This window comes from Solenopsis invicta, chromosome 5, assembly GCF_016802725.1.
Source record: "Solenopsis invicta isolate M01_SB chromosome 5, UNIL_Sinv_3.0, whole genome shotgun sequence".
In the NCBI taxonomy this organism is placed as follows: Eukaryota; Metazoa; Arthropoda; class Insecta; order Hymenoptera; family Formicidae; genus Solenopsis; species Solenopsis invicta.
The window spans coordinates 5,805,970-5,833,155 of NC_052668.1; the positions used below are offsets into that span (position 1 = coordinate 5,805,970).

Genomic DNA, 27,186 nt, shown 5'->3' on the forward strand with positions numbered 1-27,186 from the left:
CAGATTGCGAGAAGAGTGCTTGATTTTTTGGATGAAGTTGACATAAACCAACTTGATTGGCCAGCAAATTCAGTCCAGATTTAAATCCCACAAAACACTTATGGGACAACCTTGGTAGAAAAGTACGAAATCACGTACCTGCTCCTCAAACGCTGCGAGAATTTTAAAAAGTTCTTGAAAACGAGTGAAATACGATAACGCAGGATGAAATTAAAAAACTAATAAGAAGTATGCCTCATCGTATGAATGAAGTAATATGCGCACGAAGAAGTCATACTTATTATTAGTGAACATGTGCGCGTATGCACACACACATACCACAAGGAGGGTTTGGAGTTTCTAAATATTGTGGAGTTGACGAATCATGGGGTTCTTATCCTTGTGGTATGCAAATACACACACACACACATACACACACACACACACACACACACACACACACATACCACAAGGAGGGTTTGGAGTCTTTAAATACTGTGGAATTGGTAAACCACGGGGTTCTTATCCTTGTGGTATGCAAATACACACACACACACGCATACACACCACACACACACACACACAAACACACGCACGCACGCACGCACGCATGCACACACACACTCACGCACACACTCACACACACACATATCTATGTATGTATGTATGTATGTATTTCATTTTTTTTTTTTTACATATTCATTTCATCTATTATCATCATCAGCGTCAGCGAGAAAGACCACCGCCTCTTTTATACGCGAGTCAGCGAGTTCAAGCATAATGAGATTATCAGATATCAGTAACGGCTGAACCGATCAAGTTCCGAGTAGTCTCAATCGATAGCTTGGGGAAAATTGCATAATAAAAGTGTTTTTATTTTTTCTCTCCGTGCCCTACGAGCGGAGATATCGCGACGCAAAGTCCAAATCTTCACAATTTACATTTAAGATACGTCATTATTACTATCGTCGCCAAGCGAATCTTGTCCAGTACATTTTTTCGACACGAGTAACGAGTGGCGCTCGTTACTACACTATATTAGAGTCCCTAGAAGTAGAGAGTCAGACATTTCGGGGTTCCACGTGATTGGACTGCACCTAAAATGGCAGCACCAATACAGATCCCTATTTAATCCTCTTTAGCCAATGCGATAACAGCATACAACACGTTCAAGTGCATACAATGATAAACATACACACACATAAGGTATACATATGTACATACACTGACATATTCATCACCGACATTTTAGGGGCAGATGTCCAGACTCTCTACTTCTAAGGACTCTACACTATATCAGCCCGCATGCAACCATGTGATGCATCACGATGGCCGCGAGTGTCGCGACAATGATTGCCGTGATATCATGGCTTTCCTAACCTGTAACCTGAACTGAATCGGCAATATATCTCGGTTCGCGGGGCAGACGACACTTTCTTTTTGCCGATCGTCGCTAAGAGAAACTTGTCCCGTATACGTTTTCGACACGGAGTGGTGCTCATTATAGCCGTTTTATGTGATTATGGGTGCGTTCCGCTTCATGCATAACATAACATGCGATTCACGCATAACATAATATGCGATTCACGCATAACATAACATGCGATGCATCATTTATCCTTGTTGTTTTTCAACTAACTAACGTTAAACGAGGATATATAATGCATTATGCACGTCATGCGCATCTTATGTGATGTGATGCATGCATCATATGACCGCATTCATGATTGCCGATTTGACAGATTATCTAACCACAATAGTCATCAACAACAATATCTCGCTTCGCGAAGCAGAGCGACACTTTTCCTGCTACATTCGTCCGTTTCGTATAAAAACGCGTCGAATCAGCTTGAATTCATCAATATCGTAGGTAAGTCAAACATCAATCAATAATTTATCTGTATTTAACAATATATATATTGCTTGCATTACTTCTCCTACAATATGATAAATATCATAAACATATACTATGTGAGATTCTCCTTTCTGACTAAAAATCTGTTTTAATTATAAACAATTACAAATAATATAATAATTCTTGAATATAAATACCATTTTGATTGTACATAATTTGATTGCTTCAATGATGAGTGTCTGTTCTTGTCTGTTGCAGTGTTGTTGTGTTTAATTAATCTATCATCTACTTGCACCGCCATTCGATCCCAACACCTGAGCAGTATCCTTCACGCATTTTGTTTATGATGGGAGTACACATACGAGTGATAGCATTCAATTCAATATCAATATTATAACTTAGCGAGCTATAAGATGACTTCTATATATTATGAATTTTGTTGCAGCCACACTGGAAAGTTGATCTTCAAGCCCACACAACCCCCTCATCCCCATGAGATTTAGAGTATTCACAACCTCTTGATATTTTGAAAACTTTGAGTTCTAGTAAGTTGTGCACATGTGATCTTTTTATAATATACACTACTCAAAAAAAAATAGGGAACACTTTCCAGACACCAAAAATTAGGCTATATTCAAATGACTGTAACTCGGTGAAAAATCATCGTAGATAAAAAATAAAAAAAGCATTTTGAAGCTTGAAGATCCAACTTTAACGCTCTATCAGCAGATTTTCAAAATTCTTTTAACTTCCTTGTCTTATGCAGTAAAAAAGCACACCCTGCTTTGTTCCTTAAAATTTCGTATTTTTGACACTTTGCAGCTCGACCAACAAACTTTTTCGAATAATTCAAGTAAAGTTTTATAAACTACAACATTTTGCCTACAAAATACTTTTTTTATTTTTTCTCTACGTTTTTTTTGACCGAGTTACGCAACTTTGAAGCTAAACCTGCATTTTTACAAATGATATCCGTACTCCGTGAAAAATCATCGTATACAAAAAGTCAAAAAACCATTCTAAAGCTCGAAGTTTCAGCTTTAACATGTTATTAATGGTTTTTAAAAATTTTTTTCAATTTCTTAGTACTATGCCCCAAAAGAGATACACTGTTTTTTCCTTGAAATTACGTACCTTTAACAGCCTGTAGCTCAATAAAAAATTTTTTCTCGACAAATTCAATGCAAGTGCCATAAAGTATGACATTTTTTCTACCAAATGCTTTTTTTTAAATTTTTTCTACGATTTTTTTTGATTGAGTTACAAGACTTCGGAGAAACACATTTTTTACAGTACATTTTTCTGAAAAATGACGTCTACCGCCGACATTAGCATTACCCAATATGCACCACGTGGAGGTTGCCGGTCGGATATTTGAATATCGTGTGTGTGTGTGTGTGTGTGTAAGTGTGTGGGCGCGCGTGTGTCTGTCTGTGTGTGTGTGTGTGTGTGTGTGTGTATGTCACAGCAGAGATAAGGACCCCACAGTTCGTCACTTCTGCGGTATTTAATGACTCCAAACCTCTCTGCTGTGTGTGTGTGTGTATGCGCGCGCATGAGTGTTCAATAATGTGTATTTCCTTCTCTCTGATCAATTACTGCTTGCAAGCGTTCTCGCATATTTATACATCTTGCAATACGATCTTGCGGAATGTTGTGCCAAATTTTCGTTAAAATTTCTCCCAATTCTTCTAAATTTTGCGGCTGTTCTTTGCGACGCCTTAATCGTCGTTCTTGGCGTCGACAAAATAAACGCTATGATCAACATTGCCTAATGCCAGTACGATCTTACAACGGTTCCGTGATGGTGTGGAGGTGTACATCACTTACAAGACAAAGTGATCTAGTGATCATGCCACTTCCGGTAATGACAGGTGTTCGTTATATCAACGATATTCTACGACCACACGTTTTGCAATTAAATCGAACCTGTCGGAACTTTATTTTCATGCAAGACAACGCTCGACCTCATACGGCGAATATAACGCGACGTTTTTTGAACGACACGCAACTAGACTGTTAAATCATTTCGCCAATAGCCCGGACTTAAATCCAATCAAGCACATTTGGGATAAAATGGAACAACGATTAAGGCGTCGCAAAGAACAGCCGCAAAATTTAGAAGAATTGGGAGAAATTTTAACGAAAATTTGGCACAACATTCCGCAAGATCGTATTGCAAGATGTAAATATGCGAGAACGCTTGCAAGCAGTAATTGTTCAAAGAGGAGGAAATACACACTATTGAATACTCATGCGCGCGCGCGCACACACACACACACACACACACACACACACACACACAGAAACACACACAAACACGCAGGCAGACAGACACGCACGCACGCGCCCGCACGCACACACACACACACATACACACACACACACGATGTTCAAATATCCGACCGGCAACCTCCACGTGGTTCATATTGTGTAATGCTAATGTCGGTAGACGTCATTTTTCAGAAAAATGTGCTGTAAAAAATGTGTTTCTTTGAAATCTTGTAACTCAGTCAAAAAAAATCGTAGAAAAAATTAAAAAAAAAGCATTTTGTAGAAAAAATGTCATACTTTATGGCACTTGCATTGGATTTGTCGAGAAAAAATTGTTTATTGAGCTACAGGCTGTTGAAGATACGTAATTTCAAGGAAAAAACAGTGTATCTCTTTTGGGGCATAGTACTAAGAAATTAAAAAAATTTTTGAAAACCATTAATAACATGTTAAAGTTGAAACTTCGAACTTTAAAATGGTTTTTTGATTTTTTGTATACGATGATTTTTCACAGAGTACGGATATCATTTGTAAAAAATGCAGGTTTAGCTTCAAAGTTGCGTAACTCGGTCAAAAATAATCGTACAGAAATTTTGAAATAAGTATTTTGTAAGCAAAATGATGTAGTATATGAAACTTTACTTGAATTATACGAAAAAAATTTGTTGGTCGAGCTGCAAAGTGTCAAAAATACGAAATTTTAAGGAACAAAACAGGGTGTGCTTTTTTAATGCATAAGACAAGGAAGTTAAAAGAATTTTGAAAATCTGCTGATAGAGTGTTAAAGTTGGATCTTCAAGCTTCAAAATGCTTTTTTTACTTCTTATCTACGGTGATTTTTCACCGAGTTACAAACATTTGAAAATAGCCTAATTTTTGGTGTCTGGAAAGTGTTCCATATCTTTTTTTGAGTAGAGTATATAAAATATTTGATTTATGTAATTGTCCGAATGTTACAATATTTCGTGAAATTTTTAAAGCTTTTACGATTAATAAAAATTCAATTTACAGAGTATAACTGAAAAAATATATATAATTAATGTGCATTACTTTTGTGTGATAAAAAAAAGATTCGTTTAGCATCAATATTGAATTTGTAAAATTTTATCTGTCAAGAAGCAAAAAATTGAATTTTTGTAAATGAGCAGTTTATAAAACTGAAGAATAAAATTAAAATTATTAAAATTAGATATTTACTGTTGTTATTGAAAGATAAAAATAGAGGACTGTAGAAAATTAGAAAATGCTACCTAATGATAACGTTGAATTTTTTATATTAAAAATTTATGGGTTTTTGATATAAACATGTATATATATCACATAGTTTTTACATATATGTCCAAGTATGTAGATGAGTCACTACTCATATCAATTTTGCAGCAAAAGAATTTGGAGGATGGAGGGAACGAGAAATTGAAGGCACACCTAACAGAACTGATGTATGAAAATCTTGGAATGGTAATGGTTTTTACAATGGTCAGTGCAGCTCAAGAATGGTTGAACGTACAGTTGGACAAGATAAACCTGAGGAGAGAAGAGACTGCGGCACAAAAACTGAAGGAGGAAAAGGATGCAGAAGGGGTAAGACTAGTTTTCCTCATTTGTTCTTTTGAGATTTAAAGACTCTAATAAGTAATTCAATAAAGTCTGTTATGTAGTTATCACATTTCTAAAAAAAGAAACACGAGGAAACTAGAGATTTCTCTTTAATTTTACTTTTCCAGAAAATTAGGAACACTTAGTATCTTATTATCACAGTTACTTTTTTATTTTTGTTTAAAATATTGAATTTATTTGTGTCTAGAATATTGAAAACACGGGCTAAGACATTCGAAATATATTCATTCACACAGACGACAATTGTAATGGTTTTACAGACTATTTGAGAGAACTCTCGTAACTGTCGAATCTTTTTCAAGCTGGAAAGAGAACTTTGATGAAGAAATGGGCTACACGAAACGGAAAGAATTAGCGGATAGCGAGGGCAAAAAGTTAACAGGAAGGGAATTATTTTTTATTTTACATAAAACTACTGTTTCTATTAAATAACTGTAAAATAGTTTATGGAAAGTAGAATTTCTAGTAATTTTATTAATAACCAAATCAATATTTATCAATATTATAATGATATAACAAATTGTTTTTATTGGTAAATTTTTTCATTAAAAGAAATATATGAAGATATATACAGATGTAAAGAAAAAGTTACAAGACTTCTTTTTATTTGTTGAAAGCTGGAGAACTTTTTAAAATCTGACTTTTATTCTATCTATAAGATATTATATATTGATATTTTGCGTATCAACTGTGGTGACATAGGTGATGCTGTAAAAGTAGAATGAGACAGTTTGGTCCAAAACCTAGACGATGATGAGGACGACCCAGACGATGATGAGGACGACCCAGACGATGATGGGGACGACCCAGACGATGATGAGGACGACCCAGACCATGATTCAAATATCTCGGATGATAGTGCCTAAACAAGCTTGATTAAGTAGCCATCAAAGTGATACGTGGAACAAATTAAATTTAAGGAATTTACTGAATTATTACAAAGGGTAAAAGGAAAATGAGTAAAATGTATATCGCATCCTCGCGAAAAAAATGATGATAAAGATGGGAAATAGTCCTTGTTTAGGGAGGAAAGAAAATTGTATTGTATATCTTATATTTTTTGGCAATGCCGATTATGCGGTCGCATTTCTGAGATTCAAACTTTTATTAAAAATGTTAGGATAGGTTAGGTTAAAGAAAGTTAAAAAATATATTTTATATATATATTTTTATTGATATTTTAATATTTTCAATAATAATTATATACATTAACCACTTTTTGGCCCCTACGCCCTCCTCCACCCCATCCTCTTCCATCCGTCCTCTACCGCCCCATCCTCTTCCGCCCCGTCCTCTTCCGCCCCGTCGCCCTGCTTTCTTCCAGCGAGCTGTAAGAATTTTTTATATTACAGTAAATAATTTATAAAATTTAATTTAATATTATAAAGCTATATATATCATAATCTATAACCTACGTTTGGTTTCTGCGGCCGATGGTGCGGCTGGCGGTGCGGCCGGCGGTGCAGCTGGTGGTGCTGCCGGCGGTGCGGTCAAAGGTGCGACTAAAGGTGCGGCCGGTGGTGCGGCCGGCGGTGCGGCTGGCGTTGTGGCCGGCGGTGCGGCCGAAGGTGCAGCCGGCGGTGCGGATAGCGGTGCGGCCGGTGGTGCGGCCGGAGGTGCGGCCGGAGGTGCAGCCGGTGGTGCAGTTGGCGGTGCGGCTGGCGGTGCGGCTGGCGGTACGGCCGGCGGTTCATCATCTATTTCTATTAAATCTTTTGCAGCCCTCATAGCTGCTTTGAACATGTGGTCATTGGACGAAATGTCTGACATCAGTAAAAAAATATATTTATTATTTATTATAAATTATCGCTTTTATTTGTAAAGCGAGGTTAAAAACTTACGCCTATATTAGAGGTTGGTGAACATTCGCACATCGCACGATTTGATTGACATGTACAACATCAACAAGAGGCGCGGTTACATTTATTTTAGAGTCCTATATAAAGAGAGAAGCGACATCGAACCCCTACCACAACCTTCAGTATCCAATTGGGTCCTCCACCGCCAATTTGGTACCGCTCCAACACCATTCGTATCATTCTGCAAACAGCTGTGGTCACAATATGGCTGCTCACTTATCTAATAAAGTATCAATCAGATTACCAATCAGAACTTTAGACATCAATGTCGCTTCTCTCTTTATATAGGACTCTACATTTATTTAAAATCGATTCTCGAGTCGAGCGCCTCCTGAGATCATCGATCGATTGACAATCATGACCGTGGTGGGGGTAGAAAGATAGATAATGGGGAAGCCCACTCTTGCATAGCTGCACAACCATATGCATAAGCATATTGATTGGTCCATTAGGACCTGCATAATGAAATGGACCAATCAATTTCCTTACGCTTATGGTTGTGCAGGTATGCAAGAGTTATTACTACGTCTACACGGTCCGATTTACGTCGAAGGTCCTAAGCAGAATGGTTGACTTTTGTGATTGAACAGTTTCATAACATTGATGTTATAACTTTGGCGTAAAGGTTGGTTTGTAGGCTTTCTACAATAAGCTATTAGTTGGTATCATAACTCATAAGCCATTAAAATTTACCAATCACAGTCAAATATGAAGAGATAATTCGACTGTGATTTAGAAATTCTTATGGCTAATGACTTATGTTACCGACTAATAGCTTATTGTAGAAAGTCTATTATGCAGGCCGTAACCGCTATAACAAATTGTGCCGGAATTTGTAAGAAATTGACCAATCATAATCGATTTTTAGAAGAATAATCGACTATGATTGGTCAATTCCTTACAGATTCCGGCATAATGAGTTATAGCGGTTACGGCCTGCATAAACCAACCAACCGCTTGCATAGCTGCATAACCATAAGCGTAAGGAAATTGATTGGTCCATTTCATTATGCAGGTCCTACTGGACCAATCAATATGCTTATGCATATGGTTGTGCAGCTATGCAAGAGTGGGCTTCCCCATTATCTATCTTTCTACCCCCACCACGGTCATGATTGTCAATCGATCGATGATCTCAGGAGGCGCTCGACTCGCGAATCGATTTTAAATAAATGTAACCGCGCCTCTTGTTGATGTTGTACATGTCAATCAAATCGTGCGATGTGCGAATGTTCACCCACCTCTAATATAGGCGTAAGTTTTTAACCTCGCTTTACAAATAAAAGCGATAATTTATAATAAATAATAAATATATTTTTTTACTGATGTCAGACATTTCGTCCAATGACCAAATGTTCAAAACAGCTATGAGGGCTGCAAAAGATTTAATAGAAATAGATGATGAACCGCCGGCCGTACCGCCAGCCCCACCACCAACTGCACCACCGGCTGCACCTCCGGCCGCACAACCGGCCGCACCTCCGGCCGCATCGCCATCCGCACCGCCGGCTGCACCTTTGATCGCACCGCCGGCCACATCGCCAACTGCACCACCGGCCGCACCTTTAGTCGCACCTTTGACCGCACCGCCGGCAGCACCACCAGCTGCACCGCCGGCCGCACCGCCAGCCGCACCATCGGCCGCAGAAACCAAACGTAGGTTATAGATTATTATATATACAGCTTTATAATGTTAAATTAAATTTTATAAATTATTTACCGTAATATAAAAAATTCTTACAGCTCGCTGGAAGAAAGCAGGGCGACGGGGCGGAAGAGGATGGGGCGGTAGAGGACGGGGTGGAAGAGGATGGGGTAGAGGAGAGCGTAGGGGCCAAAAAGTAGTTAATGTATATAATTATAATTGAAAATATTAAAATATCAATAAAAATAAATATATAAAATATATTTTTTAACTTTCTTTAACCTATCCTATCCTAACATTTTTAATAAAAGTTTGAATCTCAGAAATGTTACCGCATAATCGGCATTGCCGAAAAATATAAGATAACATATAAGAAACATAAGAAACAAGAAAATTAACATATAAATAACATATAGATAATTAACATATAAATAACATATAAAAAATATAAGAAACAATACAATTTTCTTTCCTCTCTAAACAAGAACTATTTTCCATCTCTATCATTATTTTTTTCACAAGAATGCGATATACATTTTACTCATTTTTCTTTTTCCCTTTGTAATAATTCAGTAAATTCCTTAAATTTAATTTGTTCCACGTATCACTTTGATGGCTACTGAATCAAGCTTGTTTAGGCACTATCATCCGAGGTATTTGAATCATAGTCTGGGTCATCCTCATCATCGTCTGGATCGTCCTCATCATCGTCTAGGTTTTGGACCAAACTGTCTCATTCTACTTTTACAGCATCACCTATGTCACCAAAGTTGATACGCAAAATATCAATATAGAATATCTATGGATAGAATAAAAGTCAGATTTTAAAAAGTTCTCCAGCTTTCAACAAATAAAAAAAGTCTTGTAACTTTTTCTTTACATCTGTATATATCTTCATATATTTCTTTTAATGAAAAAATTTACCAATAAAAACAATTTGTTATATCTTTATAATATTGATAAATATTGATTTTGTTATTAATAAAATTACTAGAAACTCTTCTTTCCATAAATTATTTTACAGTTATTTAAAAGAAACAATAGTTTTATGTATAATAAAAAATAATTCCCTGCCTGTTAACTTTTTGCCCTCGCTATCCGCTAATTCTTTCCGTTTCGTGTAGCCCATTTCTTCATCAAAGTTCTCTTTCCAGCTTGAAAAAGATTCAACAGTTACGAGATTTCTCTCAAATAGTCTATAAAACCATTACAATTGTCGTCTGCGTGAATGAATATATTTCGAATGTCTTAACCCGTGTTTTCAATATTCTAGACACAAATAAATTCAATATTTAGACACAAATAAAATTTTAAACACAAATAAAAAAGTAACTGTGATAATAAGATACTAAGTGTTCCTAATTTTCTGGAAAAGTAAAATTAAAGAGAAATCTCTAGTTTCCTCGTTTTTCTTTTTTTAGAAATGTGATAACTACATAACAGACTTTATTGAATTACTTATTAAAATCTTTAAATCTCAAAAGAACAAATGAGGAAAACTAGTCTTACCCCTTCTGCATCCTTTCCCTCCTTCGGTTTTTGTGACGCAGTCTCTTCTCTCCTCAGGTTTATCTTGTCCAACTGTACGTTCAACCATTCTTGAGCTGCACTGACCATTGTAAAAACCATTACCATTCCAAGATTTTCATACATCTGTTCTATTAGGTGTGTCTTCAATTTCTCGTTACCTCCATCCTCGAAATTCTTTTGCTGCAAAATTGATATGAGTAGTGACTCATCTAGATACTTGGACGTATATGTAAAAACTGTGATATATATACATGTTTATATCAAAAATCCATAAATTTTTATTATAAAATATTCAACGTTATCATTAGATAGCATTTTCTAATTTTCTACAATCCTCTATTTCTATCTTTCAATAACAACAGTAAATATTTAATTTTAATAATTTTTAATTTTAATCTCCAGTTTTATAAACTGCTCATTTTAAAAAATTCAATTTTTTGCTTCTTGACAAATGAAATTTTACAAATTCAATGTTGATGCTCAACGAATCTTTTTTTTTTGTTACACAAAAGTAATGCACATTAATTATATATATATATTTCAGTTATACTGTGTAAATTGAATTTTTATTAATCGTAAAAGCTTTAAAAAGTTCACAAAATATTGTAACATTCAGACAATTATATAAATCAAATATTTTATATTATCAAAAGATCACATGTGCACAACTTACTAGAACTCAAAGTTTTTAAAATATCAAGAGGTTGCGAATACTCTAAATCTCATGGGGATGAGGGGGTTGTGTGGGCTTGAAGATCAACTTTCCAGTGTCGCTGCAACAAAATTCAAAATATATAGAAGTCATCTTATAGCTCGCTAAGTTATAATATTGATATTGAATTGAATGCTATCACTCGTATGTGTACTCCCATCATAAACAAAATGCGTGAAGGATACTGCTCAGGTGTTGGGATCGAATGGCGGTGCAAGTAGTAGATGATAGATTAATTAAACACAACAACACTGCAACAGACAAGAACAGACACTCATCATTGAAGCAATCAAATTATGTACAATCAAAATGTTATTTATAACCAAGAATTATTATATTATTTGTAATTGTTTATAATTAAAACAGATTTTTAGTCAGAAAGGAAAATCTCACATAGTATATGTTTATGATATTTATCATATTGTAGAAGAAGTAATGCAAGCAAAATATATATTGTTAAATAAAGATAAATTATTGATGGATGTGTGACTTACCTTCGATATTGATGAATTCAGGCTGATTCGACGCGTTTTTATACGAAACGGACGAATGTAGCAGGAAAAGTGTCGCTCTGTTTCGCAAAGCGAGATATTGTTGTTGATGACTTTTGAGGTTAGATAACCTGTCATATTATCGGCAATCACGACTGTGGCCAGTGTGGCCATCATCATGGATTACACGGTCATTCTTAGGTACGTTAAACTAGCCAATCACAAGTTTCCCCGAAGAATGAAATAACTATGATTGGTCAGTACCAATTGTAACTATGGATGTTATTAAATCCGATTAAAGGATAAGCACAGTGTGTGTTTCCCGCTTAACGGTAACGTGAAATTGTGATTTCGTGCGAAGACTAATCCAGACCAGAGACCAAAAGGAAAGATAAATTATATTTCATCGATATTGGAGGTTAAGAATGAAGATTGCGTTTCTTTACGTAATATTTTTATCTATTCCTAATTTGAACAGTTGTCAATTAAAATTTCGGTTCGCAGGTTAGAGTGACACTTTTGTGTCCTGTACATTGTGTGCACATCAATCTGAGGTGAGTCATATTTTTTTAGACTATCATAATACTTTATATAACGTGTTTCTGAAACAGCATTTGTGTAAATATAAATTTAATTAAAACATTAATTTTTTAGAAGAAAAGCTTGAAATTATGAAGTAGTCTATTTAAAAATCTCGTACAGATCTCTTGCAAAATTTTATTAAGTACATACTATAAAGTGTCACATAGTATCCCACACAACACATGGACGTCCTTCGAACAGCCGATTTATGTCCTGAAATGTCCTGTTTATGTTTCTGTATTTCGGCCATCCGCAGGATGTTCAAAGGATGTACTTTGGACGTCCCGTTATGTTATGTATATGTATTATATTATCTGACTGCGATCGGTGCGATTCAATTATAAGAATATAGATAGATACATACATTAATGCATTAATCATAATTGCATTCATTATATATATTTGGAAATTATGTCGATCTAATTTCTACATATGTCTTCTTTATATCCAGAGAACGTACGGGTTTAATTATTTCATATGTAATTGTTATACTGTGTGTATATATATTTATATTTTTATTACATTCCGATTTTTTACTTTAAAAATCAATATTTTTACTCAATTTTATGTTAAAAAATCATATATTACAATATTTTTTATATTTACAAAACTGATCATGTTGCATGCAACTTTACATAAATTTCTTTTAATCATTGAACTCTAACTGGAATGGGCACTAGTCGCCAGAAAACGTGACGAGAGAGAGCCATTTCGAAGGGCCACCTCTCTTTGTCAGTACAGTCACGTTAGAAAGTTTTGCAGTACCGGCACATGAGAATAGATAAACGAGTGACTTGAGTGACATACATAAATAACACAAAAACAAAATTGTATTATATTTTTTTAAGTTTTTAAGTAACTTTTTAAGTAAAAGTTAATTTCTTCCTTATTTCTACGAATTCCGTTACATGCTGTATCAACATGAAAACAAAAAAGAAATTTAACTTTTGAGTAGGAATGTAAGGTGAATGCTGACGCAGAGAACGCTTAGAAAAAGAGAGGTGGCCCCTTGCATCATGCTATTTTTATCACGTTTTCCGCTTACGGACGTTATATGGCAGTGCCCATTCCAATTAGAGTATAGTTCAATGCTTTTAATAGAGGAGAAGAGGGTATTATGGCTACTGTCGACAATATGGTTACCCCTATTATCTTCGTTATTATTAGATGACGTTATTCTAACAATCGCTTATGGGCTTATTCATTTAGTAGCCTGCCGTTTTTTTAGTGATGCTAATATGCCAGTACGTAATAACTGACAATTGTTATAAGGTCTTTTTACTTTTGATTTAACTTTTTATTCAGTTGTACACTTTTCGAGTTATACAAAGTTAAAACAATATATGTATGTGGTAATAATATGGAATTTTGTTAATATGGTTTTTTAAGCAAAATTTTATATTGAAATATTTCTTCAATAAATCGATTATCATTCTAGAGAGCAGTGTTTAGAAACATTAGAAATATCATTTTTTGCATGTTGTTTATTGATTGAAAACAGGGATAAAATATTTTCAATAAAATTTCTAATGATATTTCTAAAGTTTCTAAACGCAGAAAAATTCTAAATCAGGAAAATTCTAAACAATGGAATAAAATATATAATTTTGTAACAAGGTACTGTTTCTTTTTTTCATTACTTTGAGTCTACAATCTGTCAAACACTTTGACAAATGTAATCGTTCAAGATTTTATAGAAAATATTAATTATAAACAAAGTTATTCAATACAATAAAAATGGGTGCCATATTACCCTGTTCTCTTCTATTTAAAGTACTTAAATAAAAAACTTCAGATTTTTTTCATTATTTTTTAATTATATTTTCATTAGAGCATATGTCTACTTCTTATTGAAATAATTTCTTATCCAGCTACTTTAAAAATAGATCCAATACAATCTTTAATTAATACTAAATAATCTCTATTCTTTATCACAACATGTAGAATAAAATTTATTTACTCAACCTTTACATTCATCATGTCGCCAAATAATATGAAATATTCTATAACGCTCATTCAAAAATTATAGCGACATAATAATAAATAATACTCAAATGCAATAATTATATGCACATTTTTGGATGGCCCCAATTAGGTACGCGATAATTTTTATCTCTAGAGCTTTTTGAATATCCGTGTTATTGTATTCAGCGTCTCAATTTCATTTCATTAGTTTTCAATGAAATATTGTTTCAAATGGTATTCCACACAGAACAGATCTAGATACGTCCATGGGACGTTCAAATAACGTCCTTGGGACGTCTTTTGGATAAATGTGCTGTGTGGGTATATATTTTATACAAAATATAATATGTCCTAATTGAGCCCGTGTTATACGTTATTTAAAAAATTAAGAATTACTATTAAGAAATTCAAAAATGTTCTTCAGTTATTAATTGAACTTTTTTAGTATTATGAAATTACATAACTCGGTGTTTAATTATGATTTATTAAATTATGTGAGGTACATTAATGTCTATACTTTAATTGAGAAATATTTTGAAACTGTAAATGAAATGAAATTAGAAGAACGGCGTCTGCAAAAATTAATCGTTTTTAGTCGGTAAAAAAAATATGTTCAGCATTCTTTCAATTCAAACTTTAAAATTTATAATAAGTGACACGTATTTCCAAAAAACGTGTGAAATCTTTAATTGCGCCAATTACAAAAAAAATAACTACAATCTAAGCGATAGAATGACTACGTTTACACGGTTTGATTTACGCCGAAGTTATAATATCGATGTTAGAAAACTCGCCAATCAAAATCTTTCCATTCTTCAGAGGAATACTTATGATTGACCAGTAGCATAATACCAATGTTATAACTTCGACGTAAATTGGACCGTGTAAACGTAGTATATGTTTGTATAAAAAAATTTAAGAGTTAAAAATTTTTTTATTGTGGTTGAACAGGTGAAATAATCTCTACATTTCAGTATGATTAAGTCGAAATCCTAATAAATTTATATTAAATTATGTAACTGGGTGTTTATGAGTTATTTATGATTTACGAAATAGTTGTCCATAATATAGTTATAACACATTAAAGGATGATGTAGTACTGTTGACAAAAGAAAAAGGGAAGATGAGAAAAATGATAAGAATAAGAAAATATATGGAAAGGAAGAAGCTGACAGTCAGTGTGAACAAAAGTAAAATAATGAGGATTCAGAAAAGAAGGAGAAAGAGGTGAAGGAAGTATAAAATGAGGATTCAGAAAAGAAGGAGGAAGAGGTAGAGAAAGTATAATGCTATATGGGGAGAAGATATGGGGTTGGGAAGAGAGGGAAAAGGTGGTGAAAAAGATACAAGAAAAATACGTAAGATAAACACTAGGATTAAATTGGAGAACACCAAGGTACATGTTAAGAGAGGAAATTAAATGGGACGAGAAAAATTGATACATGGAAGCGGGAGTGAGTTAGCGAGAAGATGTCTAATGGAGATAAGAAAAGGAAAGTTGAGAAAAAGATCAAGGTGGAAAGAAAGTAGAAAAAGATTCTTTGAGGAAAGAGGATTTGCGGTAGAACAGAAAAAAATTTAGAGAAGAAGAAAAAGAGGGATAATGATAAAGGAAGAATAAAGGAAAGAGGATAAAGCAATACAGATGTAAGAAAGTTTATAACAAGATATATAATAAAATAAAGGTCGAAAGTAGTAAGAACATTTAAATAAAAAAAAAGAGGAAAGAATGATAAGAAGAGCGAGATTTAGGATGGGGAACAAGCTAAGAGAGGGGAGATACTGGGAAGGAGTAAAAGAAAAAAATGCAGAAGATTCGGAGAAGAACTCGAGTCGTGAGAGCATGTGCTGGAGAGATTTTTAAAGCTATAAATCTCACTTCTATGAAAAGTTAATGTGATAAAAAAAATTAATAATTTTCTATGAAAATATAAAATAATTTGTGTCTTTGATTTATTGATTGATTGGATTACACTGTTGTTTTGATTGAATCAAGGATTTAATTAAGAAGTTAAGAATATTAAAAAAATTATATATTTATTTATAAATTTGTTGCATAAAATTTTGCCTAATTTAGTTTAAAATCTATCTCTAGGGGTTTTTAAGGTTGCTGATTATTATGAATGTGATGTCAAAAATTTTATCAAGAGGTGCGGTCGCGTCTTGCGCCAATTTTTTTATATTTACTAAAAAATACCAATCTTACTTTAAGGCTTCTGGCATCTCAGCCGAGAACTTCGCATTGACGGTAGCGACATTCCGTCGCGGACAAAATTAAAACTATTAGGCGTGAAACATGACAGAATGACAATGATATATATATGTTGTCGTGCATGTTGTCATTTTGTTATTATGTATTTTATTGTGAAAATGACTTGTCTCGTATTTATCAAATTTGTATTAATAAAAATAGACCGCAAGTAAAGTTTCTTTGCATTTTATACATAAAAACGCATTTTTAACTTCTTTTAATAGCTATCCGTGTGTTTTCCTGTCTGAATATAAGCTTTACGTGCTTTTTACGACTATTTACTGACGAAAGGCGAAAAAGGATAGTCTTTATCCATTTTTACAAGTATTTTAAAGCCATCTGATTAGTCTGTTTTATCCATCCAAATTGTCTTTATTTACAAATAGCACGTCGGACAAAATTACTTTTTATTTCACGCTATTTCACGCTTCTGACGTCACGTCTTCAATATGGCCGCGCCGAGTAGATAGGAGCCTTAATAGTTATTGCTTCGTTTTATATATTATATACGTAAATTTTAAATAAACCTGTACATCAATAATGTAATTAAAATAATTGTTTTATATTTCTACACTGATAGGTAAGTTGTTTTAGATTTCTACACTGATAGGTAAGTATTTATTCTCTTTTCTCTTATTTTTTTTTCTTTATCCATTTCTTATTTTTAAAAAACTTTCAAGGATATAGTTGTGCATTTTTAAATTTCTTTCTCATTCTTAAAAAGGTGTCAAGGATATAGTTATATTGTTATGCGTTTTTAAAAATCGGCGGCTGTACCCCGACTGATAAAAGATTATTATCGTGCCTCTCTAAAAATCGGCTGCTGTGCGCTGATACTAAGCTACTATTGTGCATCTCGAAAAATCGGCTGCTGTGCGCTGATACAAGGCTATAGTGTGCTTCTGAAAATCGGCTGCTGTGCGCTGATACTAAGCTATTATTGTGCGCCTCGAAAAATCGGCTGCTGTGCGCTGATACAAGGCTATAGTGTGCTGAAAATTGGCTGCTGTGCGCTGATACTAAGCTACTATTGTGCGCCTCTAAAAATCGGCTGCTGTGCGCTGATACAAGGTTATTTTGCCCTTATAAAAATCGGCTGCCGTGCGCTGATACTAAGCTACTATTGTGCGCCTCTAAAAATCGGCTGCTGTGCGCTGATAAAAGGCTATAGTGTGCTTTTAAAAATTGACTGCTGTGCGTCGACACAAGACCATTTTTAATAAAATGTCTGTGAAAACAAAAAATATTACTTTAATGCCTGCCGATAAAGATATAATTATCCGAGGTGAATGGTTTACGGATAGTCATATAGATCATTTTCATCGACTTTTAGCAAATTATTCGGACTATAGACCTGTTGAAACATTCCGAATACAATTATTAGATACAATACAACCTGTGTCAAAAGATACAAAATATATACAAATATTACATAGTTCGTCAAGTTCATTAGATGGACATTGGGTATGTAGTTTTTACAATAAAAAGAATATATTTATATATGATTCTTTAAATAATAAAACATTGCACAAACAACATGAGCAATTTTTGGAAAGATTATTTCCAACGTATGATTTCGAAAACAATCCTGTAAAATTTCCTAATGTGCAACAACAACCGAACTGCAATGATTGTGGTGTCTTTGCCATAGCTTTTTCAGTTTCATTATTATTAACATTAAACCTGAAGAAGTACGTTATGAACATACGTTAATGCGTTCACATTTGTTAAAAATTCTCGAAAGAAATGTAATTGAGTATTTTTCTCTAGATCCACAATATGATATTTCTCAAAAAGTACTTTTCACAGCACCAATAAAAGCAAGACGTTGACGCTTTTGTTGAACGCCTTAGCCAACGCCTTCAACACCCTTCCGTGGGAGTGTATATGTCAGGCGCTCCGGTTTCACCGAGTGCCGGCGTATATGCAGAAAGTGATCGGGGACTACCTCCTGGACAGGGGTATATGCTACCTGGGGCGGTATGGGGTGCCCCATAAACGGGGGATCCAACGGGGTGTTCCGCAGGGATCGGTCCTTGGATCGCTCCTGTGGGACATCGGCTATAACTGTTTTCCGGGGCGCCCTCCTTCGAGGGCTGGGTTTAGTGGCTTACGCGGATGACACACTACTCCTGGCCTGGGGGGAAGATTGGAGGAGCACCACTCGCCTCGCTGAGGCTGGGGTGGCACATCTGGTGGGAAGAATACGGATGCTGGGCCTACGCGTGGCTCCCCAAAAGACCGAGGTCGTCTGGTTCGCCGGACCTCGGGTGAGAGGACCACCGCGCGGGGCCCAGCTTACCGTGGAGGGAGTCCGAGTCCCAATTGGGACCCAGATGAAGTATCTGGGTCTCATCCTCGACAGTAGATGGAGCTTTGTGCCGCACTTCCTGCGGTTAGTTCCCCGAGTGCGGGCGGCGTCTGCCAGTCTTGGCAGGCTGATGCCCAATCTCGGGGGACCTGGAGGAGGAGCTCGCCGCCTATACCTCGGCGTGGTCCGGTCTATGGCGCTGTACGGCGCCCCCGTGTGGTACGCTGATGTGGCAGCCAGCCGTCGCCTGAAAGAGCTCCTATAAAGTGCTCAGCGAGGGCTGGTCGTCCGTGCCGCGCGGGGCTACCGGACCATCGCCACCGTGGCGGCGATGCTGGTGGCCGGAGCGCTCCCGTGGGTGCTCAAGGCGCGCGTGTACGCACATGCGTACGAAGAGAAGCGCGCGCGCCTTCGGGTCCCCGGGGCGCTCTGGACACGCAAAGAGCAGGAGGTGTGGCGTCTCCAAAAAAGGAGGTGTGCTGTCGAGGACTGGGGTGAGGGCCTGTCCCCTGATAGGCCAGGCTCTCGCGTCGTCGGTGCCATCGGGCCCGTGTTGATGGAATGGGTTGGCCGGCGACGTTTCGGATCCCTCACATATAGGCTGGGGCAGGTGCTCACCGGGCATGGTTGCTTCGGTGAGTACCTGCACCGAATAGGCAGGGAACCCACCAGTGTGTGCCACCACTGTGGGGCTCCGGTGGACTCGGCGGATCACACCATGCTGGAATGCCCGGCGTGGGAAGCTGACCGTCGGGTCCTACTCGGGGCCCTGGAGATCAACCAGGCTGACTTCTCCCTGGAGAGCATGGTGCGTGCCATGCTCGAAGGGGAGGAGAGCTGGGCAGCCGCGCTCTCCTTCTGCGAGTCTGTCATTTCGCAGAAGGAGAGCGAAGAGAGAAGGAGGGAGTCGGCCCCGAACGCCGTTCCCTGCCGAAAAAAGAGGCCGGGGAGGAGAGCCCGAGCGTACGCTCGGGCCTCGTAAACTCCCCCAAATAGTCCCGGGCTGGAGGGAGGAACGGGCGATGCGCCTGGCCCTCCAGCCCGGAGACAGATAGGAGCTGCAGGGATGGGGTGCGGGGGCACCCTATCCCATTGCACGCAGCTCCACGGTAGGGGAGACCGTTGCGTGGTGGTCCCGCAACGGTCTCCAGTTAGGACGTCCCTCTCCCACAGGAGAGGGGAAGGGGCTCGGGGGGCGCCCGTTGAGAGTATGCCTTAGCAATCCCGGGGCGCCCCCCATGTCTCATGTAAAGGGGACCACCATGGGGTTTTAGCCGGTAAAAGTCCGGCATAACCGCCTCCCTTCCCCCCGGAAGGGAGGGGTATCCTATGAGGATTTCCCCATGTAAAAAAAAGAAAAAGGTTACTGATAACAATGATGGTTATTACGAACACCCCGTAGGGGTCTGAAGTCGTTTCGGGGCCTCCCGAGGCTCTGCAACGACTCCAGATACAGGAATTGGCGTTCCTGCGGTTCCCGAGCTCGCTAGGGGGTCTGCGGTCTCTCGTAGGTCGCAGACTCAGGGACTTCAGCCACCCTGTCGCCCCAGCTGGTATACCGTAATCCATCACGTGCTGAAATTACGTGCGGGATGGACCGGTGGCCCGGGCCTCACCGCCCGGGCTGCGAGGAGTAAACCTCTATAAAAAATCCAAGGGTGGCGTCTGTGGCGCGGGGTGTCGTTCCGTGTAACAGCGAGGCGGCGCTCCGTGTCTCAGGCGCCAGCTTCTCTAATTGGTCGGCAGCGTGCTGCCTGGGTGGGGGTGCCGGTCCGGGGTGATCCCTGGCGGGTGCTTGCGCTCGTCCGGGGCCTCCCGGGCCGTCCCCCCGCCCTTCGGTTTGACTCGTCGTCCATGACGGCCTCGGGCCGACGGTCCCCGGACGTCGGCCCGAGTAGGCCCCGGGGCGAGGGTGGGGTTCCCCTCGATAAACAAGACCCCATTATGAAATACATGGTCGACGAAAAGAAAAGTTACCGCCCAGGGGTGATCGGACACCCCAGGGCCGGCACGGGGGGGCTAGTGTCCCGGGTCCCCCCCTGTCGACATCGAGCGACGGGCGGTCGCGCGGAGTGCCCACAGGCTCCGCCGACTACAGGGCTACTGTGGGAACCGGTGAGGGGGACCCCCGTTCTGCGGCGCGCTCGGCGCGTCTCGCGCAACTGCGTGAGCGCTACGGGCCCGACGTTGACCGGGCGACTCCCAGGGAGCTGCGGGCGCTGGAACAGCTGGACAAAGAGCTCTACTGGGACAGCGACGACCTCGGCTCCTCTGAAGAAAACAGCGATTCTCAGAGGGATGACTCCTCCGAATCGCAGTACGGCGTGCATATCTCGTCCTCGGATGACGAGTGCGGGGTTGAGCCGGCCAAACCGGCCGCGGCCCCCGCCTCGGGCACCGGAGATGGGAACGCCGCGCCGCCTGGTGGGAGGCCTAGGGTGGAGCCGGCCGACAAGGCCGAGGTGCCCCCACCCAGGAGATTCCGGGCCAGTCACCCGGTGGACGCCGCGAGGCGGACATCAGTGGACGGGGCCTCGGTGGCGGGAAGCGTCGCTCGCGCTCCTTGTCTCCGGACCGGTTGTCCGGCGGTCGCCGTGCGGCGGAAGCCGGGCGGCCTGGCGGAGGCATGGATGCGCGCCGATCGCGCTCGCGCTCGCCGATCCGCATCCGCGGAGGTGGCCCGGGGGGCGAGGGTGAGGATAACTCACCCGGTGAGCCCACCCGGGGCGCCCCCGAGGACATGGATCGGTCCGAGGAGGAGGAGGAGGATATAATGACCGGGGGCCCCAGGGAGCCGGTCGCCCCTCCGGCTGAGCCTTCGGAGGAGGTGGTGGTGACCCCGGATATCCCGGGGCATCCCGCCGAATCCGGGGAGCAGCGCGGGAAGAAGCGGGCGCGTGGCCGTCCCCGTCTGGACGGGACGGGACCTTTCAGGTCTCCGTCTCCGCTCTCGGACGGGGCGGACATAGAGGACCGCCTCCAGGGGGTACCCATGGAAGGGTTTAGGGCCCGACGACTCAGGGCTAACGTGATACGCGATAGCTCTGAGTCGGAGGGCGAATTCGCGCGGTGGGGGTTCGACAGGCGACCGCGGCAACGTATTAGGATCCCCCCGACCCTGTTCACTCCCGAACAACGTCGGGAGCTGGACAGGCAGATCGGGGTTATCCATCGCAGCACCACGACCGATCTGGCCGGCTTGGCGGACGGGTGGCTGCTCGAGGTGGAGAAAGCTCGGGCAAGGTGCACCGGCCTCGACTCGGGTCGCGGCATCCAGGGTGCCATCTCCGGGCAGATGAAGAGATGCACACATCTCGCTCGGGAGGCCGTTATGACCCTGGCTTACAGGGCCATGGGCCGTCTCGGGAGGGATGACGGAGAGGAGGAAGCCTCGACAGCGGTGCGAGAGGAGGAGAATCGACTCCTCCGCGCCGAGGTCGAGGAGCTGCGGGGGCAGTTGGGGGTCGCGAGGAGAGCACTCATGCTCGGATCGGGATCCTCGACTGCACCCCGCACCGAGGGGGGAGAATCCTCCCAGCCCCCGCCGGCTCCGGCCGCCGTTCCTGTCCCCGACCCCTCTCCTCCTCGGCCTCCGTTCGAGGAGAGAGTGCTCGGGATGCTGGGGCGGATGTCGGAGTCGATGGGGGAAATGGAGAGGCGCCTGGCGCGGGTCGAGGCTGGGGCTGTTCCAGCTCCAGCCTTGGCCGGCGCTGGTGCGAAGCGTGTTCGGTCGCGGCATGCAGGTGCCCTGTCCGGGCAAATGAAGAGATGCACACATCTCGCTCGGGAGGCCGTTATGACCCTGGCTTACAGGGCCATGGGCCCCGTCTGCACCGGCTCCGTCTTCGGACGGGCCGGGGTGGGCGGCCGTGGTGGGCAAGAAAGAGAAGAGGAGGGCTGCTACAACGGGGAGGGCGCCGGCGAAGAAGCCGGCTTCCGCCCCTGCACCCTCTAAAGGCGGCCGAGATTGTGCCCTCCCTCGGCCGGCCGCCGTTGGTGCTGGGGCGCCGGCGGGGGGCTGCGAGGTTATCGCGTCCCCCCTCGCCGGGGCCACGGCCCGGCAAAAAGAAGAAAGGGGGAAAAAGTCGGGGGGTTCAGGAAGTGGGCCGGTACCGCCGAGCAAGGCGGGGACCACTGCCTCGGCAAAGGTGGGGAGGCGGGTCCCGAGGTCCTCCGTGATCTCGGTAGCGGTGGACCGGGACGTCGCCTCCCTATCGGGGGTAATAAAAAAGGCCACATCGGCCATTAACCTGAGGGATTACTTCCCTCAGGGCGTGGGCCCCAACGTCAGGGTCTCCCAGATGGAGGGACTCTTGTTGGAGTTCCCCGGTAGGGACAGCCGTCCGGCGGCCGAACGCCTGGCGGCTGAGATGTCACGCGTGGCGGGGGGTCCGGGCGTTCGGATCACCTGCCCTCTTCGGAGGGTGGGGGTCCGCGTGTCCGGATTCCTCGACTCCGCGACACCGGAAGAGGTGGCCGAGGCAGTGGCCGGCGCAGGGGACTGCAGCGCCATGGATATAAAGGTGGGCGGTATAATTCGCGGTCGCCGCGGCTTGGGCTCTGTCATCGTGCAGTGCCCGGTCGCGGCGGCTGCGAAGCTCGCCAAGGCAGGGCGGGTGGCCCTGGGCTGGGCGGCGGCGCGCGTGGAGGTGCTCAAGGCTCCTTCACAGCGCTGTTTCCGCTGCCTGGCTCAGGGCCATACGCAGAACCGGTGTCCCGGTCTATCGGACCGGGCCCGGGCCTGCTTCAATTGTGGGAGCGAGGGCCACACTCGGGCTCAGTGCGCGAACCAGCCGCACTGTCCCGAGTGTGCCTCCAGGGGGAGGGCGTCCGCCCACCAGCCCGGTGGGGCGGGCTGCCCCAAAATTCCCCCCAGGGCTAGGGCGCCCTGGGGGCCTCGTCGCATCTTCCCGGATAGGGGGAGGTGCGACGAGATGGAGGTGGAGCGGCCTCCGTCTCCGCCGGACGACGGACGCTGCCCACGGCGCTCAGGCCGTTGGGGGCGGCGGGCCGGCGGGGCCGGTTGCCGTCTCCGGGGTTGCGTCCCCGGCTGGGGGGGTTCCCGCAGAAGGGTCCCCCTCAGCCGGCGACGTCGAGCTGCCGGGGTCCCCCTCGGACTCGTCGGGGTCCGGGGCTGAGTCCCCGCCAGCCAAGACCTATAGGGTCGAGAAGGCGGTCGACGATGGCAGCGTTTCAGACGCTGCCAGTGTGTCGAGCCGCAAGTCGGAGGAGACCCTCCCCGAGGCCAGGGTGATGCTCTCACCCCTCCCCCTTCCACTCCCGCAGAGGGAGGGGAGGGGGAGTAGAGCCTCGGGGAGGGTGAGGCCTGGGGAAGGTGCACCTATGACGCCCTCTCCTGGGCCGCCCGTCCTCGGCAAGGGGAAGCGGCGGTAAATCCGTCGTTCCTCGGGCCCCGTCCCGTTTCTGCCCTCAGCGCTCGGGGAATGTGGCGGGGCGGGGTTCCAGGCTGATGGGGCCGATTGCCGGGCGAGGTTAGTCCCCCGGCGGCCGGTCCGGCCACGGAGCGCCGTGGACGGGAGGAGGTGGGGCGGGCGGCGGCGACCGCTCGTCCCTGGGCGTGGGGCTCGCACCGGCGATATGTCGGGAGCAACCTCATGGCCCTAAATGGGCGCGGGGGTGCGTGATGCCTCGCTCCGCACCCCCGGGGTCGGGCTAGGCCCACTCAGCTGACGTATCTCGGCTGGGCCAGCAAAGCCCGACTCCCAACTCGACGAACTGGCGCGTCGGGGAGCTTCACGCTCCAACCCCTGTGGGGGGACCGGACGGTATCCTGCACGGGTTCCCGGTCCCCTCCACACACTGGGGTGAGGTGGGCTCGGTGGGTTTTTAGTGAGGTAGGCGGGCCGGTGCCCCCGTCGTCTCTGTCGCGCGAGCGGCAGTGCCGTCGGGGTACTCGAGCCCGAGTCCCACACTCTCAGGTCTAGCCAACCTGAGGTGCTATGAGCATTTTCTCCCCGATAAAAAAAAAAAAAAAGGTTATTACGAACAGTATACTATTCACGCTTTGTATGAAAAGAAATCGCGTGAAAGTGCTGCTGCGTTATATCAAATGTTAAAAATTGAAGATTCACCTTTGGATAATCGTGAAAAATCTTTAGATCTGTTGTGTTTCCCAGATTTATATCCTTTTGGTGTTAATGGACAACATGAAACTAGACAGATTAAACTTCATGATCACGAATTTATTAAATGTCGTTTGACATCTAAACACCCTCGATACAGATTAAATCAACAGTATTTATTTTATTTATTAAATAACGCAAATAATCGTGAATTGAGTCGTGGTATTTACCATAAACTCAATGTAACGAGATCAGTATACGGCTGTGCAATATTTAGAAGCAATGCACAAAGAATTATTAGAATCTAACTTGAGCACGATATTCTCCACTCTGAGAAATACGGAACAGTACTGGCGTAAACCACGAAGTGATTTAAATTGTATGGTACAACATTACGGACCAGTGACATGGTTTGTAACATTGAGTCCTGGCGAATGGGAGTGGAATGATTTAGGTAAATATATTCGTGAAGTAAATGGATGGCATAATGATTCGTCTTGTATCAGTGTTCTTGTTGCCAGAGATCCCGTGTCAACATCGAGATTTCTCGATAATAAATTTCGGGCGATGCTTGAATTTATTTGTTCCGAAGATCATCCGATCGGAGAAGTTACACATTACTTTTGGCGGTGAGAATATCAAGGCAGAGGCATCCAACACTTTCATCTGTTAATTTGAATAAAAGATGCTCCAATTATTGGTGAATCATCTGTTGAAGATGTTGCCAAATTTATTTTACAACATGTAAGTTGTAAAATGCCGGATAAAAATATTTCTCCAAGATTGTATGAACGAGTCAATACGTATCAATTACACAAACTTAACAATTATTGTCTTCGTTCTAAGAAAATGGGGCGTAAAGTTATTCGTGTATGTCGTTTTGGTTTTCCTCGTGTTATTGCGGAAACGTTAATCATGAAAGACGTTGTAAGTTCGATAGCAGGTAGAAAAAAATTAAAGCATAGAAGTAGGCTTTATGATCTTCCTCGAACAGATAATGAAGTTTATGTAAATGATTATGATCCTGTTGTTCTTACTGCGTGGGAAGGAAATATGGATATACAATTTGTTGGTGAAAACTCAACATTGCTTACTTGGTACGTTACTCAGTATGTAAGTAAAGCAAGCAAGTGTGAATTATCTGAAAATATCCTTAAGAGTAAAGATCAGAAAAATAAATCAGTGGCAAGTTGTCTCTGGAACGTTGGTTTACAATTCTTAAATCATAGGGAATGTGGAGCTCTTGAAGCTGCCGATACATTGCTAGGCATTTCTTTATACAGAACTGATCCAGCAACGACTATTAAATGGCTAGATGTTAATAAAATACGATACAGAAGAGTCAAAAGTTGTAAGGAAGTTCAAGCTCTTGATAAAGAATCAAAAGACATATTTTGTCCATCTATGATAGACAATCATTATCCGAATAGACCGAAGGAATTTGAATCTATGTCTTTATATAAATTTGCACAATGGCATGATATTACGAAAATCAAACCAAAAAGTAAAAATATTACATTTTACAAGATAGATAATGTTTATTATCTTAAACGGCGACAGCGTGCATATCTTATTAATCATTATAGATATGATATCAATACTAGGCCAGAAGATTATTTCTTTGCATTACTTCTTATGTTTCAACCATGGCGGAAAATAGAAGAGCTTAAAAATGGTTGTGATACTTATGCGGAATCATTTCACACTGTAAAATTACATCTCGTTGAGGCATTGCAGTATCACGAAAGAATGGAAGAATTGAAAAAAGCATTCGAAACTGCGAAGGAATTAGTTCAACAACAATTAGACGAAAAACAACATCATGTGTCTCAGGATGAGCCTGATAACTCGATAGGTGTTCAAAATGTTCAAGCTGGTGAGGCAATGCAAGATTTTAAAGATCTTGGTAATAAATGTAACGAAGAGGTCGATATGTCTCAAATGATTTCAAAACTGAATGTAGACCAAAAAAGAGTATTTGATAGAGTCACTAGTACTGTAATGTCAAATGAAAAATCGTTACTACGATTAT

General features: G+C 41.9%; 1 protein-coding gene and 1 non-coding gene across 3 annotated transcripts in view; both read right to left on the bottom strand.

Moving 5' to 3' along the window:
• Window positions 1–27,186, bottom strand: part of LOC120357934 (insulin-like growth factor-binding protein complex acid labile subunit) — a 603,658-nt gene that overhangs the window by 498,556 nt on the left and 77,916 nt on the right. The gene's annotated exons all lie outside the window — the stretch shown is intronic.
• On the bottom strand, window positions 9,786–13,099 carry LOC105200969. Of its 2 annotated transcripts, none has more exons than XR_005574936.1 (4): window positions 11,966–13,099; window positions 11,433–11,722; window positions 10,739–10,939; window positions 9,786–9,985 (listed from the first exon to the last, which is right to left on the bottom strand). It is a non-coding gene; the product is annotated as an uncharacterized LOC105200969 (transcript). The 2 variants fall into 2 exon arrangements; XR_005574935.1 differs by lacking the exon at window positions 9,786–9,985 and adding an exon at window positions 10,307–10,383.